The 16,592-nt window shown below is 38.1% G+C and overlaps 1 protein-coding gene across 4 annotated transcripts in view; it reads left to right on the top strand.

Moving 5' to 3' along the window:
- The window catches only part of RNF111 (ring finger protein 111), a 122,090-nt gene that overhangs the window by 16,450 nt on the left and 89,048 nt on the right, over positions 1 to 16,592 (top strand). For 3 of the 4 annotated variants that reach the window (XM_058737575.1, XM_058737571.1, XM_058737576.1), the window contains exon 1: positions 14,215 to 14,595. The exons of the other annotated variant lie outside the window; for it this stretch is intronic. The gene's annotated coding sequence lies outside the window, so the exon portion shown is untranslated. Of the gene's footprint in view, positions 1 to 14,214; positions 14,596 to 16,592 lie in introns of those variants that run through there. 4 annotated transcript variants of the gene reach the window in all.

Genomic DNA, 16,592 nt, shown 5'->3' with positions numbered 1-16,592 from the left:
TTTTCTTTTCTTTTCTTTTCTTTTCTTTCTTTCTTTCTTTCTTTCTTTCTTTCTTTTTTAATGTTTATTTATTTTTTAGAGAGAGACAGACAGTGTGAGCAGGGAAGGGGTAGAGAGAGAGGGAGACACAAATCCGAAGCAGACTTCAGGCTCTGAGCTGTCAGCACAGAGGCCGATGCAGGGCCCTAGCTCACTAGCCATGAGATCATGACCTGAGCCTCAGGCAATCAACCGACTGAGCCACCCAGGTGCCCCGCTCACCTTCTTTCGTAAAGAATTGTGGATCTCACTGTGGTATAGACCACCTCAGCTCTCTTTCCTTCATGAAACTCACTATGATACTTATATAGGGATGTTGTTAAGAATATTTACTGTCACACGGTGTCCCTTCAATGGTAATATTTTTTTCAGATCTCAATGTAAGGAAAATTTCTGCTGCTTCTGACATATATTACCTTATTGATGTTCATGAATCTTGCAGCTGATTACATTCACTTATTGGCTTTGACCAAAAGGAATCTAAAGCTAAATTTGTGGCTCACATCTAAAAATTGTCCAGGATTCTATGGTATGTATTTCTTGTGTCATCTCATAATTACTTCAGGCTGCATTTTGCTATCCTCCCTTATTTTTAATTGTTTTTCTAAAGTGTTGATCTATCTACGTTTCTACCCTGATATTACTGTGCTCATGTAAGCTATCACAAGTACCATTAGAGAATAGGTTTGAGAGTATTGGCACACAAAAGTAAATAAAAGATGGGTTCTCTCTTCTGTTCCATTATCTATGTGTCTGTTTTTAAAAAGATTTTTAAAAGTATATTTATTTATTTTGAGAGAGAGAGAGAGAGAGAGAGGCAGAGAGAGAGAGGGAGAGGGGATCCCATGAACCATGAGATCATGACCTGAGCCGAAATCAAGAGTTGGATGCTTAACCAAATAAGCCACCCATCTTCCTCATGATTTTCTTAATAACATTTTCTTTCCTCTAGCTTAATTTATTATAAGAATACAGCATATAATACATATACACATTACGTGTTAATTGATTATATTATCAGTAAGACTTTCGGTCAATAGTAGGCTACTAGTAGCTAAGTTTTTGGGGAGTCAAAAGTTATACATGGATTTTAGACTGCTTGGGGGTTGGTGTTCTTAAACCCTATGTTGTTCAAGGGGTGATGTAATAGAGTTTGAAATCAAGGAACACAATGCCTCCAACTTTGTTCTTCTTTCTCAAGATTGCTTTGGCTATTCCAGATCTTTTGTGACTCCATACAAATTTTAGGATTGTTTGTTCTATTTATGTGAAAAATGCCGTGAGAATTTTTATCAGGATTGCATTGCATCTGTAGATTGCTTTGTTTTTTTTTCAACGTTTTTTATTTATTTTTGGGACAGAGAGAGACAGAGCATGAACGGGGGAGGGGCAGAGAGAGAGGGAGACACAGAATCGGAAACAGGCTCCGAGCCATCAGCCCAGAGCCTGATGCGGGGCTCGAACTCACGGACCGCGAGATCGTGACCTGGCTGAAGTCGGACGCTTAACCGACTGCGCCACCCAGGCGCCCCTCTGTAGATTGCTTTGGATAGTATGGACATTTTAACAATACTAGTTCTTCCAATCCATGAGCATAAAATATCTTTCCACTTATTTGTGTCTTCCTCAATTTTTTCCCTTAATTTCTTGTAGTTTTCAGTATACAAATCTTTCAACTCCTTGGTTAAATTTATTCCTAGGTATATTATTCTTTTTGATGAAACTGTAAATGGGATTGTTTTCTTAATTTATTTTTTGATAGCTTGTCATTAGTGTGTAGAAATGCAACATTGGGGCCCTGGGTGGCTCAGTCAGTTGAGCGTCCAACTTTGGCTCAGGTCATGATCTTGCTGTCCGTGAGTTCGAGCCCCACATCTGTTTCAGATTCTGTGTCTCCCTCTCTCTGTGCCCCTCCCCCACTCATGCTCTGTCTCTCTCTCTCTCCCTCTCTCTCTCTCTGTCAATAATAAACACTAAAAAAATGTTTAAAAAGGAAAAGAAATGCAACAGATTTTTATGTATTGATTTTGTATCCTGCAACATTACTAAATTCATTTATCAGTTCTGACAGTTTTCTGATAGTCTTTAGGGTTTTCTATATACAGTATTTATTATGTCATCTGCAAATAGTGACCGTTTTACTTCTTCCTTACCAATTCAGATGCTTTTTACTTATTTTTCTTGCCTAATTACTGTGGCTAGGACTTCCAGTACTATGTTGAACAAGAGTGGTGAAAGTGGGCATCCTTGTGTTATTCCTGATCTGAGAGGAAAAGCTTCCAGCTTTTCAGCTGAGTATGATGATAGGTGTGGGCTTGTTGTTTATGGCCTTTATTATGTTGAAACACATTCCTTCCATTCCCACTTTGTAGGGAGTTCTTTATCATAAGTGTTGTTGAATTTTTCCAAATGCCTTTTCTGCATCTATTCAGATAATCATATAATTTTTGTCCTTTTTGTTAATGTGGTATATCACATTGACAGATTTACAGATGTTGAACCATCCTTGCATTGCTATAATAAATCCCACTTGATCAAGGTGTACTAACCTTTTAATGAATTGTTGAATTTGATTTGCTGATATTTAATTGAATGTTGTTGCTTCTATGTTCACAAAAGATATTGGCCTATATTTTCTTTTCTTGTGGTGTCCTTGTCTGGTTTTGGTATCAGGGTGATACTGGCCTCATAAAATGAATTTGGAAGAGTTCCTTCCTCTTCTACTTTTGAAAGAGTTGGAGAAGAATTGGTATTACTTGTTCTTTGAAATTTGGTAGACTTCACCTGTGAAGCTGTCTGGTCCTGGATTTTGTTTGTTGAAAGGTTTTTGTTTTATTGATTCTATATACTTGCTAGTAATTGGTAAGTTCATATTTCTTATTTTATGATTCAGTTTGGGTCAGTGGATGTTTCTAGGAATTTACCCATTTCTTCTAAGTTGTCTGTTTTTTCCCCCATTTCATTGATTTCTGCTCTTAGTTTTCTTCTGTATGAAATATTAAAAGTTAATTTTGTTTTCCAAAGTAGAGTTTATATCATGTATAAACATAACAACATAGTACATAGACATAAGAGGTCTCAGATGATTTCTGTAAGTAGAATTTCAAGCACAATGTCCTGAACACATTTAAAGAAGAAGAAGCACCCCCCCAACACACACACACACACACACACACACACACACACACACACGACAAAGAAGCACACAAAGAGACAAGGGACCATGAGTTAAAATCAGCAGCAAAACCAAACAGAAGAAAACAATTCACAGGGACTCCAGAAATTTTAATTATCAGGCACAGAATTTGGAAAACAACTATGATTATTGAAAAAAATCAAGCTTGAAAATTTTAGTAAGGAGTTTTAAACTATAAAAAAAGTGACATAGCAGATGTGGAAGGAAATAAAAATTCCAGAAATGAAAATGAAATACAAAAATTTTTAAAATGGTTTAGTATATTAGTCACAATCTAAGAGAGAATTAGGTGACTAGAATAAATTACAGAATAAACTATCAAGAATGAAGCTGGGAGCAGTTAGAAAATAAATAAAACAATATAAAAGACAAGCAACATATCACATGCAGTGAGAGGATCTAACATATTTAATTGGAATCCCAGAAGAAAAGGAGAAGAAATGGATCTGATGCAATCCTTTGAAGACATGATTGCTGATAATCCACTAATTTAGGACGCCTTACAGAGCCCAACCAGAATATATAAAAATAAATCCTCACTTAAGCATGTAACAATGAAACTTTAATAAAGCAAGACAAAGAGGAAAATGTTAAAATAGCCAGAAAAAAAGATGAATTAGCTTTGAAGAAGCTGAAGTTAAACTCACCACTGATATCTCAATGACAAGAGCTTCAAAAGACAGTGAAATGTTATCTTCACGGTACTGTGAGAAAATTATCATGCTAGAAATACTTCAGTAATGAAAGCAAAATTAATAAATTTCCAAGGAAAGTAAAAGATTTGCCCATAGAAAATAAGCATTAAAGAATGTTCTAGAAGTTGTTTGTCATGCAGAAGGAAATCTTGCATGAAAGATCAGGTGCAGAAAGCAATGGAGACCAAAGGAAATGATAATTGTGATGATGAGTCTAAATCACATTGTGAAAATAAGTGGTGTGAAAAAATAATGTCTGTGGCATTTAAATGATACAGTTGTAATACATGACAAAAAAATAGCATAAGTGATGTGTGTGCATGTGTCTGGGGGTGTATGTGGTAAATGTTGTTCAACCATTTATGGATTCTTCCCAGGCGGGTATAAAGGTAACAATAATTTCTAAGGTAACCACTAAGGGAATGAAACAGAGTGTAACCACACTAAGTTGCCACTTTCTACTCACTAGGATGGCTATAATCAAAAAGACTGGTTAACAAGTGTTGGCAAGGATATGGAGAAACAAAAACTCTCATATATTGCTGAATGTACAATTCAGCAGCCACCCACTATGGAAAAGTTTGATGGCGTTTCAAAGAGCTAATCTTATAATTACCATATGACCCAACAATTCCACTTTTGGATATACCCAAAAGAATCGAAAACAGGGACTCAAAAAGCTACTTGTACATGAATGTTTATAACAGCGTTATCCACGGTAGCTAAAAGGTGAAAACAATCTGAGTATCCATCAAGAGATGAATGAATAAATGATTTTGGAATTTTATAACTCATCTTTAGTTCTGGGTATTTATTTTCTTTTGTAATTTCTTTTCTCTATATTCTTTGTTCTCCCTTCCTGGAGCTCGTATTAGATATTTTACTTCTAGGATTGGGTCTCTAGAATTCTTACCTTGTCTCTCGTGTTTCTTTTCCTTGCCTTTATCCTTCAACTTTTCTATTGAATTTTAGTTTCAGAAACCATCATTTTAATCTCTAAGCATTCTTTCTTGCTTTTTTGTAACATCCCTTTCCTTTTATAAGGATGCAATATCATTTTTAATTTCTGAAGATAGTAGAGGTTTCAAATATTTTCCCGCTGATTTGTTATATTATGCCTACTCTCTATAGTCATTTTTTTAAATGTTCATCTTAGTCTCTTTTATGTTACAGTTTTTCCCTCAAATATCTGGCATATCTTGGTTTGTCAATAAATATTTTTAAATGATGTAGTATAGCAAAACTAATCAAAGTCTGTGCAAAAAGGTGATGCCTACTGCTATGCAGGTATGGGCAGGTACGGCCTAGAAGTATTTAGTATAGGTTGTTATACCAGCTGCTCTAGTTCTCCTCAACTAGTTCAATCTCTTTCTTTTCAGGATTGCCATCCTTGTTTTTTAACTTCAAAGCCTAGATGCCATATATTTTTTTACATGGTTAACAGAGGCGTAGAGACTTTTGACCATGCTACATGTACACTTAAAATTAATCTCTTTCTTTTATTTTGAAGTAATCTCTACATCCAACGTCGGTCTTTAACTCACAACCCCAACATCAAGAGTCACAGAGTCACATGCTCTACCAACTGAGCCAGCCAGGCATCCTTCATCTCTCTCTCTCTCTCTCTCTCTCTCTCTCTCTCTCTCTCTCTTTCATTTCTCCATTTTGTTTCTCATCCTCCCTTGTTTTGGGCCCATATATCTAGCCTCTGGTGTATCCTGTAAGAATATCAGCTCCCTCATTGGTGTAGCCCTTTTAGTAGTGTTTTGTGGTATAGATTTTTCCACTCTGCTATACCAGTTACTAGTTCTCTATCTGATTTCTATCTTCCAGATGTTTGGGAGGAATAACTCACTTGCTAACAATCTGCTCCCATTTTCTTTTTTTTGGGGGGGGTGTACTTTTTTTTAACATTTGTGTGTGTGTGTGTGTGTGTGTGTGTGTGTGTGTGTGTGTGTGTGTAGGAGAGGGGAAGAGAGAGGGAGCCAGAGGATCTGAAGCAGGCTCTGCACTGTGAGTGCGGAGCCCAATGTGGATCCAGACACACAAATCATGAGATCATGACCTGAGTGGAAATCAAGAGTCATCAGCCCAACTGACTGAGCCACCCAGGTGCCTGGGTTTGTATGTTTTTTGATTCCTTTATAATTTCTCAGGATGATGTTGGGGATAGTAGACACATATGGCCAGTCTATTATCTTTTACTGCGAGAGAACATTTAGTTGAATGATTTTTTAAGGAAGATTTTCTGTTTGAAGATCATCTTTTTAAAAATGTTCACTTATTTTTCAGAGTGTGAGAGTGAGACCAAGAGAGCACAAGCAGGGGAGGGGCTGAGAGAGAGAGAGAGAGAGAGAGAGGGAGAGAGAGAGAAGAGGAGAGAGAATCCCAAGCAGGCTCCATGCTGTCAGCGCAGTGCTCCATGCTGGGCTAGATCTCACAAACTGTGAGATCATGACCAGAGCTGAAATCAAGAGTCAGATGCTTAACTGATTGACCTACCCAGGCACCCCTGTTTGAAGATCATCTTAAATGTACATCTTTGAGAAAAAAATGCTAGAACTTTAGATGGTCTGAAAAACAATGTTGACATGTTTAAGTAGTTTTTATTCAGCAGGTGGCACTCTTTCCTAGTTTAACTCAATCCTAAAAGACTGAAGGTTTCAGAGTAGAATGATTTTATTTATCCTTATAATCTAAATAAATGAGATTTCAGAGTTTGCTCTTCGTCAACTTTGACCCGTTCATATTTTCAAAACTTAAAAACTTTGAGCAAATTTCAAAATAAGATATTAAACTAAAATCTCTAAATAATCTTTCCAATGTTCTGAAACAGTAGTGTAATAATGACTTATGCTTTATAAAATGTGAAAATAGTTAAAATCTTACCAGAAGCACTGAATACTAAAGTCATTCAGATTCAAGGTGTAAAATACTTTTAAAATCTCTTTTCATGACATGGGCAGTTTCATTTATTTCTCTTCTTTTTTCTTCTATATACTTCTGAATAGTCCCCCATTATATGTTATATATTTCAAATGTACTGTATTATCTAAAAACTAAAAAAGCACAGTCTATGTTTGTAATCCTATAGCCCACAATTATATTCAAGGTACACGTTAGACAATTAAAGAATTGCAGTATGGTTTGGGGAAACATTTGATGTTTGGGGAAAACTTTATGTGATCTGTGAGTAGCAAGCAAGTAAATAAAAACATTTTTACTTCTTGTTCTGAATTTGCAAATAATTTGCCAGTGTGTAAATCATACTTGAAATTGTAATATTTGCAGGGTTTGTATAAATCTTACAAGCAAACTGTGAAAGGTTAGAGCTCTGACATTGAAGATTATGTAGCCTAACTTAATGATCAGAAACTTGTGAATTTTTTAATGCTAACAGGAGTGAGTCCTTCAAAAATTATGGATTTTATTTTTTTAAGTTTATTTATTTATTTTGAAATAGAGAGAGAGAGCATGCAGGAGGGTCAGAGAGAGAGGGAGAAAAAATCTTAAGTAGGCTCTGCACCATCAGCCCAAAGCCAGGTGCAGGGCTCGAACTCACAGCCTGAGATGAAATCAAGAGTCAGATGCTCGAACCACTGAGCCACCCAGGCACCTCCAGAAAGTATGGATTTTAAAAACTGCATTGCAAAAACATTGCAAAAAGTGTTAAATTAATGTGAAACTTCAGTGGTAAACTTATGACCAATTTGACAAAGAGTATATAAATACTAGGGATTAGCAGACGAAACTAGTTCTGAGAACAGTTGGCAATCAATTCAGACACCTCAGTTGTGTTTCTAGGCCTATATGACCATGGTGGGTGGTGCCTTTCTCTTTCATTTTCCTATAGTTTTATTTGAAAATATACTTTCACAGAACCATATGGTTCTGGCCAGAATTAGGCCAGATATCCAGAACTATTTCAGGATACTTGAAATTTCTACAAAATTTCAGGCATTCTATGCCTCCCTCTTAGTCCATAATTTGTTGCCTCACTTTTTCAGAAACTGAGCCACATGGATAGTATTAGTGCTTCGTAATTCAAATGTGTCTTGAAGGTTGCATTCCAAAAGCAGTCAGAGAAACTTTAAAAATTACAAATAGTTACCAAAATTGTACTCTTTTGAGGTTATCCTTCCACCAAATAACTCCTCAAATTTTCTTTTTTTTTTTAACTTTTTAAAATATTTATTTTGAGAGAGAGAGAGAGCACACACACGCGTGCACGAGTGGGGGAGGGGCAGAGAGCGAGGGAGACACAGAATTCAAAGCAGGCTCCAGGTTCCTAGCTGTCAGCAGAGAGCTGATGTGGGGCTCGAAATCACAAACTGTGAGATCATGACCTGAGCTGAAGCCAGATGCTTAACTGACTGAGCCACTCAGGCACCCCAACTCCTCAACTTTTTAGTCTATATTTCAAAACAGTTTCATTAGATTAAAAAATGACTTTAAAGTAGGTTAGTGATAGGAAAGAAGTTCTGTGTCTAAAGATTTTCTCTTTGTTTCTCTGTTTTACTTCCTCTGTATGTGTAATAAAGATTTATAATCTTTAAACAGTCTGTGTTTTATAATCTAAAATCAAAATTTATATACAAAGTTTTAAATCATTTGTTTTTATTTGAGAGAGAGAGTGCGCACACAAGGGGCGGGGGGAGAAAGGCAGAGGGAGAGAGAGAGAGAGAGAGAGAGAGAGAGAGAGAGAGAGAGAGAAAGAGAGAGACAGAGAATCCCAGGAAGTTTCCATGCTCATCACAGAGCCTGTTGCAGGGCTTCATCCTGAGCCTGTGGGATCGTGTCCTGAGCAGAAAATCAGGAGTCGGACACCAAACTGGCTGAGCCACCTAGACAGCCCTATATATAAAGTTTTAATGAGGTCCTGTACTGCCTCAACTAAATCAGCAGTGTTGTAAAATCTGTAACATTTTCTTTTCTGTTTCAAGTTTCAGTGATATCCTTGTACATTAATTGGAAAGTAAAATGTTGTGAATCGCTAAATATTCTGACTAGTGCATCTCTTAGGTCCTTTTAATTCTTCCCAAACCTTTTCATCTGAGGAAATATATTTATTGAAATAATTATATTCAGCAAGTTCCCAAGGTCTCCCTAACTCATTACATTTAATCTCCAAACATCGTTTTCTTCTGAAGAGCTCTCAAAGCTGACCACATACTCAGTTACTCTCATTTGCAGACTTTCTGTAATTGTGAAGTATGCGATGGTTGGTGGGCATACCAGTCTTTCCCTCTGACTTTGGTAATTTGTAGAAATTGTTCCTTTTTCCCATTTATTGCAAATGACCCATTAATTCAGCTCAGTATTTTTGTGTTTAAAGCAAGCTTCTCAAACTCCTGCCTAATGGATAGTTAGATACTGCTGGCCCATATATGCAGGCTAATTTGGTAAATTTTATTTTGCTGCAGTTTCACGCAAGCGGAATGTGGTTTGGACTATATGCTGGGTAGCTGTGATCTTTACGCAGGAGAGTAAAATTAATTTTTGGAAGGCTTCAAGTGATTTGATTAAGATTAAGGATTTCTAGCTTCTTAGTGGCAAAAATAGAGACGAGAACCGCATCTCCTTATTCTGTAAATTCAGTAAATATTTAATGAGCAGTATTTTTCTACTGAAAGGACATGATTTGTTTTATTCTTAGTTTTTTTGGGGGGGTGGGAAGACAGGTATATATAAATATACTTCTAATAGAAGTATATGCAAAGATTGAAGAGAGTGCAAAAGCAGGAGTGATTATTAGCTCTGTTGTAAGAACAAGGGAGCAAGGAAAGGGAATGTTTCATGGAGGAGGGCTTTGAGGAATGGATAAGAGTTTGCTAAGCAGATAAAGCAGGGATGAAGGATATGGAGGAAAGAGGGAGGATATTTTAAGACAGAAGGAATAGTAGGTGCCAAGGCAGGGAGATACTGGAACACTATATTTTTTCCTGGAGAACTACAAGTAGTTTGAGAAGTTCACCAAAGTCTAAGCTGGGGCAGGCAATAGGATGGTGGGAATGGGTGGTGTGAAATGGCTCTGGGGAATCTGGATTTTGAAGAACTTGATTTGACAAGCCAAGGACTTGTGACTTTATTGTGTAGGTGATGGAAGGTCCTTGAAGGATTTTAAGCAACTTAGTGTCTCAATCAGTTTCTACCATACTCTGAGAGTGGTTGAAGGTTGCACTGGGAGTGGTGGGATAATTGTGGTGGGAGCAGAAGCACAGAAGTCAGGAAACTGTATGTAATTCAGGTGAGGGATCTCTCCCAATTCTATAATCTATAATCTACCATTATTCCCCTAAATACAACTTCCCTGGCACCTGACCTCTCAGTCATACTCCTCTCCCCCTATCTGTTCTGGGCTTCCTGCCTTTGATTTGTTGTCTACCTACCGTCTGCCCTGCCATGATGTTAATGACTATTCTGATTTTTTATCTCTGTCTCCTAATTACTCTCCACCCAGCCATTTCCAAAACTGCTGCCTTAGTAGATGACCTTACTTAGAGTTTCACAGAGACATCAAGGTCATTCAATGAGCAAGCCCTGGACTTGTCCCCTGAAGCTAACAAATTTAGTTCATTTGTGCAATCCTTTCCTCCCTCTCCTCACTTGTTTCAATGAAAGGAATATCCCTTCTATCCAAGGCTATTCTTCTATCTGAGCTTTAAATCCCATTTCCTCTGTCTCCTTTGAGCATCCCTATATTTCCATTATCTTTCATTTCTCTTTTTCTGCTACTCTCCTCCCCTGAGCATACTGATAGGATTCAAGCCTTCCCTTTCTTGACTCCATATCCTGCTAAATATAGGTCTTTCTTTTTCCAGTTTACCATTTTCATGAAAAAGTACTGGTCCTTGTCTATGTACAATGTTCAGTGCATTCTAAGCCAGGACTTATCAACTGGATCATTATGGCATTTTGGGCCAGATAATTCTTTGTTTTAGAGGCTGTCCTGTGCATTATAGGATGGTTAGCAATGTCCCTGACCTGTAGACATTAGATATCACCAGCATCTTCCCCGTTGTGACAACAAAAAATATCTTTGGACATTGTCAATCCCTGGGGGTCACAGTCAACCCTGTTGAGAACCTCTGTTCTAAAATGTATGACAGTTACTGAGATTACTCTTGTTTACAGATCTCCTTATTGCCAAACTAATGGACATTTCATATCTTTGATCACCCACTTCATCACTGAAACTCTTTTTCTCACTTGGCCTGCCACCTATTTGTTTGGGTTTTTCTTTCTTTGCTTTTGTTCTGGCCCATCCTTATTTTTCTGGGACTTCCACTTTCATTCTTCCACTCTTAAAATATCACTTTCCCCAGATATCTGTCTCTTTTCACTGATATTCTGGGTGACCTCATCAAAATTACTGCTTCAGCGATCACAAGTTAATTCCTATCAAAACTCTGTCTTCAGCCCAGACTTTTCCTGAGCTCCAAACCCACATATCCAACAGCTTACTGGAATCTACGCTTTGGCTAAATATTAGACACCTCAAACTCTACTTGCCCAATAAAGAAGTAATTATTTCCTTTCAACCTCCTTTCTCATCCCACCCCAATCAAAATTTCCATACCCCAAAGTTGGGTTTTGCCGTTCTTTTTCCTGAATGGCACTTCCACCCAACCGCTTACTGTAAATTTGGAAGCTTCTGAGATTCTCCTTCTCCTTCACTCCAGTTGTTTACTCTTCTTGTATCTGTCTCTTCCTTCTCATTTTCATTTCCACCACCCTCGTCACTTTTTGCTTGCCAGTTCAACTGGTCTTCGCCTCTCTATTTTGTCCCTTTCCAATCCAGCCCCTACTCTGAATATATAATGATATCTCTGATAGTCAATCTGATTATTACTCCTCCGGTTGATTTCCTTTAATGGCTTACCATAGTTTTAAGTATAAAATAGTTCAAATTCCTCATGCTAGCAAAAACAACCTTACTTAATCTGTTTCTATCTACTTTTCTTCCCTTATCTCTCAATAGTTTCTCTGCACAACACATTCAGTAGATCCTATTAGAGAATTTGCTTCTTGCTGTTTCTGTACCTTAGTGTACTGATCTTTTCTGCCTGGAATGTTCTATTTGCTTCATTTGATTGTCTTCATTTATGTCGCAAAGTTTAGTTTACACATCACTTCCTCTTGGTTTGACTATGGTGTTCCATCTTTGTGTTCTCAGAGCACTACTACACCACCCTGTTCCTTCCATGTTATAGTGTAACCTATATTATATACCTATATGTATACCTACATTTATTTATTTTTATTTATTTTGAACATGATGTGTTAGGGATACCTGTGGGACATTAAAGTGGAAATTACATATCCAGTAAAATAGCCATACGGGTCTAGATCAGTCCACACTGTCCAACAGAAGTATAATGTGAGCTACAGATTAAATTTTATAGTAGTTATATTTAAAAAGTAAAAGAAACAGGTGAAATGAACTTTAATGGTATATTTTATTTAGCCCCAGGATTTCTCAACTGTACTATTGACATTTTTGGCCAGAAAATTCTTTGTTGTGGAGGGTTGTCCTGTGTATTGTAAGACGTTTAGCAGCATCCCTGGCCTCTTGTTAGTAGAGGTCAGTAGCCATCCTTCCCCCAAGTTGTGAACACCAAAAATGTCTCCAGATATTGCTAAATATCCCCGGGGGGGGGGGGGAGGGGACGACAAAATCATCCCTGCTTGAGAAACACTGATTTACCCCAATCTAACCAAGATATTATTTCAACATGTGATGAATATTAAAATTATTGAGACTTTTACAATTTTTTATATTGTATCTTTGAATTGGATGTGTATTTTTCACTTAATGTGCTTCTCAATTCATACTCACCACATTTCAAGTGCTCAATAGCTACATGTGGCCAGTGTCTACTTCCTTGAAGAGCACAGGTCAAGAGCTTGAAAAAAAGGTTAGGTCTGGAAATATCGTTCTGGAAGTACATGATTTTGAGAAGTCATGAGTCAATAACAATTGAAACCATGGCAGTAGATAAGATAGTCCAGGTAGAATTTTATGTTTAGAGCAAGAAAATAGGAGGACTGAGGAAAATTCCTACTCCAATGCTCTTCCAGTTTTCCCACAAAACCTGTGATCTTTTCTTTTCTTTTTTTCTTTTTTAAAATATTTATTTTTGAGAGACGGAGAGAGCATGAGTGGAGGGGCAGAGAAAGAGAGAGAGAGAGAGAGAGAGAGAGAGAGGATCTGAAGTGGGTTCTTTGCACAGAGAGTCCGATGTGGGGCTGGAACCCAGGGACCTTGAGATCATGACCTGATCTGAAGTCGGGTACTTAACTGACTGAGTCACCCAGGTGCCACTATTATTATTATTTTAATATATTTCCTTCACACAACAGTATGGAGAACACAAGTGAACAAAAGAAAACATATTGAGAAAGGTTGATAACAAAGGGAGGGAATTAATGTTTATTGAACACTTAATTGGTAAATAATGTTCACAACATTATATGAACTGTCTTATTTAATCTCACAAGAACCCTTTGAGGTAAATAATGTTCTTTTTGTAAAGAAACAATTTTATTTTATTTTATTTTTTTTTGCTTAAGATGCCCTTTTATTTTCTTTTTAAATTGAAGGGTAACTAACGTTTTCTTTCTTTTCTTTTCTTTTTTTGGAAAGATTTATAAAGGTATAATGAATCCGAATGCTGTTAATTGGCATCATCAGGATTTGAAAGGAAGTCTGTCTGACTGATTCTAAAGCCTATATTCTCCTTCCGTACATCCTCCTAATGCACGTAATGAAGCAATTGCTATCTACTGATTTTCATAAAATAATTAAGAAGGCGTAGGTGATTGTACAGTCAGTTCCCAGGATATGTTACCACTTTTGATGTGATTCTGGAAGCAAATTCACCCTAAGATCGGGGTGCTATGATCTTTATGTCATTAGCGAGTGTGATTTGGGTATCATTTTTTGTGTGTGACAGTAAACCGTGTTTTCGTTTAAATGTACTGTAAATGTAGTCAATAATTCTGTGGTTAATTGTACTTTTCAGTTACGAAAAAATTAGCCAATAAATAGTATTTTGCTTAAATGTAGAATACAATCACCAAGGAAAATAAAATAACGAGCTTCATGAAATCGTTAGGCTTCGCTAACAGACTTCGTAAAGCAAGTACAAAGGGGGAGGGCTGAGGAAGAGGGGGCGGGACATTGAGAAACATGAATCTGAGCAAGCGCAGAAACAGATATTAATGGAGGCGTGAAGACTACTGCTCCCTCACTTTCCGAACTGTCGTAAAGACCCTGAGTGTCGTGCTCGCTCGGTAGAGGAGGGATTGGTTAGGCGGCGGCAGCGGCGGCGGCAGGAGAACAGCAGCAGTGGCGGCGACGGTGGCGAGGTGTTCGGTCTGCGCAGCACAGAAACGCCCGCAGCTTCAGGGAAGGAGTTCTTGTGGGATCAAATCAGGCGTTCTGAACCCAGGCCGGGTGAACTGGGCCGAACCAGGCGCTGCCGCTCGTACGGTTTGGTGGCGGTGACAGACGCAGCTCTTGACTATAGGGGCCTATTAGGCCGAGATCTGAAAGCCCAGATCACTGGCTCTCGACGCATCCTCTTCCCCTCTTCCATCTGCTGTCTTCCTTCCTGGGCCAGTGATTCCCGGACTCTGGGAAAAGGGTAGCTAATGATTAAGGTGAGGGGGCTAGGGGGGAGGGGATCGATTGGAGGCCGCGCGTGCGCGCAACGGGGGAGGGGCCGGCCTGGAGGGGAGAAAGAGGAAGGGCTGCGGCCGCGGAAGGCTGGGGTCGGCGACCGGCCGGTTACTGCTGGCTGCATAGTGACTTAGGGTCTGGGTCTTCGCAGGAGAATTAATTGTGTTTGAGCAAAGCATTCGTCTACAGACACACCCACACCCCACAGTAAGGGAGTGTGGGTGAGGGGATTTCTTTTCCTCTTTGGACTCTCCCTAGAGTCTAGGAAGGGGACTGAGGACTGAGGCGTGGGAGTGCGATTTGACAATGGAGTGATGAAGGTAACCCGCACCGGGGGTGTTGGAGGGCGCTAAGTCAGCCCTGACGGTTAGGGAGTTGCCGTCTTATGTGATCAAGGAAACGTCCGCGGAACAGCAGAAATACAGACGCGTCAGATTTTTGTGTAGAGTTGGTTTGGTCATTAGAAAAGAAGCTGTATATTTTATTATTGTCCTTAGGTAATTTGTCAGAGGCATTGGCAAGGCTGTAGTGGAAATATCTGTTCTGTACTGTAGAAATAGAGGTTTGGCACATAGCTTTTAAATAGGCTATAATAGATCTTTACAGATACTTCTTAACGCAAGTCCCAAGTTTTAGTGCTTAAAAATACCAGGAAGTATATAGGGTATTCATTTAATTTGTTCATGTTCGTACTGTGCGGTGACTCCATTGTATTGTGTGCTTTCCTGTTTCTTGATTTATGTGCAGTATGAATTTAGAACTCTCTGGAGTGGTCAGGTGCCAGCTGACATAGACTTCATTTTATAGTTGTTTTAGCTTTTGAACCTGACTTAATACAAACTTTATTTTACTTGGTATTTTTATGTTTAATTTTCTTGTATTAGGGACCTCTTCAGTCGAAAAGAACAGCCTGGGGAAAATATAAGCTGAGGTCCCATTTGCTTTCCCATTTTGTGTGTGTGTGTGTGTGTGTGTGTGTGTGTGTGTGTGTTTGCTTTCAAACGTTAGAATGTGATTTCGATATTACCTGGAAGTTCTCTAATACTATTTTTACTCAGCTTTATTATGGTGAAGATCTACATTTTGATGGTTTGTTACTATATGTTTTTTAGTAAATATTTTCATGTCAATATAAACTGTTGCTTTTCATACTAAACAGTAGTCTTTGGTTGTGTTGTGAGATAAAACGGGATGAGAGAGGCCCTCTTACTCTGAAAACAATCCTTAATTTTTTTTAAAGCCTTGAATTATTTTACTTTTGTCCATTTCTTCTCATTAACCTTGGACACATGACATTTTTCCCCTGCTCATTTGTTTGCCATCTAAGATTCAGAGTAGTATTCTAAAAGCTGGTGACGATGTTTGTGAATTCGTCTGAACAATATTTTAAGAAAAACTGGGAAGAGTGGAGACTCTCTCCTTGTTCACAGGGATGGTGGATCTTATATATGTGGCTCTTTACTTACTTTTTAAGTAATTGCTACACCCAGTGTGGGGCTCGAACTTAGAACACCCAGGTAAAGCGTCCCATGCTCCACCAACTGAGCCAGGCAGGTGCCCCGTTATTTTCATTTTAAAATTTAAAGTGGGATTAAAAACTCTTGAGTCATGCCAATTAAATTTTTTAGACATTTTATTATTTTGCCAAAGAGGGGTTTCTGTAACATGCTTTATTTACTTAGAGCATAGTATATGTGTCTTGTTTTAACTTTCCCCTCTGTGAGCTAGGACTTCAATAGGAAGAAAAAAGTGACATTAAAAATGATAGTAATTAAAGTATGTTAGTAACTTGACATTAGCATTCTATGGGTGACATTATCTTATGAAAGAGTATAAGGTTGGAGATAGGAGATCTGGATTTTAGATCTAGCTTTGCTTGCTATTTATTAGATAGGTGACTTTATTGATAACCATCCTTGGCTTCTGATCTCTTTCAATTGTTAAATGAGAAGTGTGGGATGGCTTTCTAGGTTTCTCT

The sequence above is a fragment of the Neofelis nebulosa genome, chromosome 7 (assembly GCF_028018385.1).
Source record: "Neofelis nebulosa isolate mNeoNeb1 chromosome 7, mNeoNeb1.pri, whole genome shotgun sequence".
NCBI classification, from domain to species: domain Eukaryota; kingdom Metazoa; phylum Chordata; class Mammalia; order Carnivora; family Felidae; genus Neofelis; species Neofelis nebulosa.
The sequence above is the reverse complement of the archived record's forward strand: the minus strand, read 5'-3'. Positions and strand labels throughout refer to the sequence as shown.